Source organism: Psammomys obesus, unplaced genomic scaffold, assembly GCF_907164565.1.
Source record: "Psammomys obesus unplaced genomic scaffold, mPsaObe1.curated_primary_1811, whole genome shotgun sequence".
Classification (NCBI taxonomy): Eukaryota; Metazoa; Chordata; class Mammalia; order Rodentia; family Muridae; genus Psammomys; species Psammomys obesus.
This window is the reverse complement of record NW_026596309.1, coordinates 1-3,383: the sequence shown is the minus strand read 5'-3', so window position 1 is coordinate 3,383 and position 3,383 is coordinate 1. Positions and strand designations below refer to the sequence as shown.

The window sequence follows — 3,383 nt, the reverse complement described above, 5'->3', positions numbered from 1 at the left end:
GAGGGGGCGGGGCCGGCGCGCCGCAGCGGGCGGCTGGGCTCCCGGTGAGCCGCGCGCGTGCGGCTTCGGCCCCGACACGCAGACGTGGCGCTTAAGTAGAGGACGGAGCGAGACGGGAGGGCCGCTGGGAGAATAGCAGCACCCTAACGCAGAAACGGACGGCGGGTCCACGTGCTAGGCAACGCGAACGCTTTGCGTGCGGGTGAAAAGACTCCGCTCCACCGTAAAACAGGTTAGTCTTCTCTGCGCCGGAAGTGCCCTGTGGACGCGTTCGGGTAAGTGTCTCGGGGTGGCGACTGGCAAGGATTCAGTGTGTTTCCAGAGAAGAAACAAATATTCAGGACGCCCAAGACTGATGAGTGTGGCCCCAGTGCAAGTGTGCCTTCAGCGAGCCTAGAGGAGACGCTGATCGACTGGACGATTGTAAGCCGGTTGACACAACCTCTGAAGGAGCCTGGTGAATTTTGCAGCATCTCCCCCAGAGGATGGAGAGCTCTGGACTAGCGTGGCGTAGATGACCCATAACCATTGGTGAAAACACCTGTTTATGATACAGTTCGTTGAACAGGGGACAGAAAACGGGCAGAAGAGGTCATCGCACCACTGACCGGGGTTAAGCCAGACCTGGACCTCGGTGCCTGCTTGGATCCAGCTTGGCCACTCCTGGGCGTGGGGTTCGTTAAGAAACGTGCGCCTGTGAAGATTACGCGACGGGTTCACAAATCACACCAAGAGATCGGTTCCACGTGGGAGGTTTATTAGGGGAAGGGAAAAGGGGTCGAAGAGAGAGGAGGGGCTCCAGGAGTTCTCTTATAAGGTGGGCATGCGCAGGTAGTTCCAGGTGTTCAGCAGGTGGTCTGGTGGTTTCTCAAATGCCTGATAACTAGTTTGTCAGGTCCCTTGGGGCTGGCCGTAGAGATGCCTGTTCACTAATCCCAACAGGGTTAACTTAATGCGGCAGAGAGGAAGGAACCGCAGGTTCCCGGTTGTCACAATGGTAACAACACAGAGGGCGGGAAACCAGGATAGTGGGGAGGCCTGAGTCTTTTCTCTTTTTCAATACTTCGGTTGTTTACTTCTGCTGTGCCCAAAGGCAGGTAATCGTGGCCTTAATTTCTGTAAACTAAAATGCTGCCGACACCCTCGATTATTTGTTGAATATTGAGATGCGTTCCTTACCGAGTTCAGTCTCCTGTTCCTCCCCCAACCTAGAGTGCATGCTTGCTGTTATTATTTACATTAGTTAAGAGGATTGGTCACTTTATTAACCATCATAATTTTCCTGACCTAATTATATGGAATTTTGTTTATCCATAATGCCTTACAACCACAGCTTGTGTGAGAAGATAGGTTTAAACAGGCCAAGAGTCGTGTGCGATGGATAATTAACTTTGCATACTTATTATAAGCACAATAAATACTTATTTTGCTCTAGGGTAATATCAATACTTAATAATTTCTCTAGCTGGTACCTAATTCCTAAGACGCACAAGTTAGCTAGAACTGTAACTGAGGCAGTAGCTGTGTTTCCTGTTCTCGTGTGGGAATGCTTACAGTGACGCTAATTCATACCTGCCTAAGGCACAGATGCACGGGGACTCACCTCAACAACTGAGCTGAGAAAACTCTGGAAGAGGCTTTCCGTACCCATGAAAACACCCTGCTTGCCGGAAATTCTTCAGCTAGAACCTTGGTTTATTCTGTTAGCTCAAGGCAAATAATAGATTTAGTCCTTTAGGAAAATTGAAATGGGGCTGCTGGTGTGTTGGTGGCTAAGGGCACTTCCTGCCCTCCCAGGGTGTCAAGGTCAGTTCCTCACAACTGAAACTCCAGTTCCAGAGGACCCAGCACCCTCCTCTCCCTTTCAGGGACAGGTGTACATGTATGATCCTGGAAGAAGCACATTCACATACAAACACAGAGAGCCTGGAAAACTGAAGCCCAAGTAGGATGGAGCTGAGGAGAAAGGGAGCAGCTAGATGGTGCTTGTTCTCAGGGTTTGTGGCTTCTGCAACGGTAGGTGGATGGGAAATAAACATTTAACAGTATTCTCCTTATAAACCCTGATAAACGGAGAGTAAAAGAATTTCTCTTTTCTGAACCTACAAGTCGGAAGAAGAGCCAGGAGCAGAGCTCAGAGAACTGCAAAGCAGCTGACGGGTTAACTGAATGCCACAGTGAGGAAAGCCAGGAATCAAAGCAATGTGTTAATTCCAAGAACTTCGGTGGTTTAAGAATTAATAACAAAGTGTTGGTTGCGTGTGAAATGCCCTTCATAGACTCTTGGGCCCCAGCTGGTGGTGCTGCTTGGGAAAGTTATGGCACTTTGAGGAGGTAGAGGCTGGAGGAAGAGCATACCGAGACCCTGGCTTTATCATGATGCTCTGCCTCTGGTTCCCCCTGTCTGCGCCCTGTGTGGGGAGAGGCTGTGTCACGCAGTGTCCTGTCGGCTGGCCTCACGCTCCTGCTCCAGGCCCTCCAGACCGTGCCCTCCCTGGAACCATAAGCAAAGTAAACCTTTTCCTCCCCCAGGTTGCTTTCAGTTATGGTGTTTGTCACAGCAACTGCAGGCAACGGAAGAGCAGGTACCTGGCAAATGGCACTGTCAGGGTCCAAAACGACAGGGCAGGTGAAGCTGGTTCAGAATTCGGGAGAGCCCTCCCTGCTCTGTGTGACCAAAGAGTTTAAGTTAGCCTGGGTGACTCCATTTTGAAATGAGGAGCCATCTTGACCGGGAGCTGAACTCGGGTACCAGGAAATATCACAGAATGTGCACTTGGCAGAAAACAGAGTTAACTCTCTTAGCAACAGCCTCCAGGAAATATCACAAAATACTTGATAGAAAATAAAGACAATCTCCCTGGCAATAATCAATGAGAATCGGTTGGGAAAATTCTCCCCAATGTTCCATATATAGTTTAGAAGAACGGCAATTGTGATTATGTAGAAGGTCACCTCGCCCCTATGGCTTTTACCCAATGCTGTAACAGCAAGGCATAAACCCCCTGCTTGCTGTCATGGAAACCCCCACTTGCAGTTTTTCCCTTTAAAAGCCCTGCTCACTCAGGGCTCGGGGTCCCACTTCTCTACTGCTGCGTCAGTGAGATTTGGGTCCCAAGTTCACTCGCTCTCGTAATAAAGCTCTCTTGCTCTTGCATCGAGTCGTCTCCTGGTGGTCTCTGAGGGTCCTGTGGAGAAGCTGACAAGATCTGAAGAGACCAACGGGAGCCCATGGCAGAGCTCCTGCACGCTTGCTGCGAGCTCAGAGTGCTCAGTCTATGTGCCACTCCTGAAGGGGTCAGACCCATGAGGTTTTCAGAAATGTGAGGAATGTGTATAAGATCCATGATGGAGACCAAAACAACAACAAACAGAGACAGTGG

At 50.2% G+C, this 3,383-nt stretch overlaps 1 long non-coding RNA gene across 1 annotated transcript; it reads left to right on the top strand.

The window, feature by feature from the left end:
• Positions 1–25: 25 nt before the first annotated feature.
• LOC129668976 (uncharacterized) lies at positions 26–3,157 on the top strand. The gene is made up of 2 exons (XR_008718985.1): positions 26–2,016; positions 2,110–3,157. It is a non-coding gene; the product is annotated as an uncharacterized LOC129668976 (long non-coding RNA).
• The last annotated feature ends 226 nt before the right edge of the window (positions 3,158–3,383 follow it).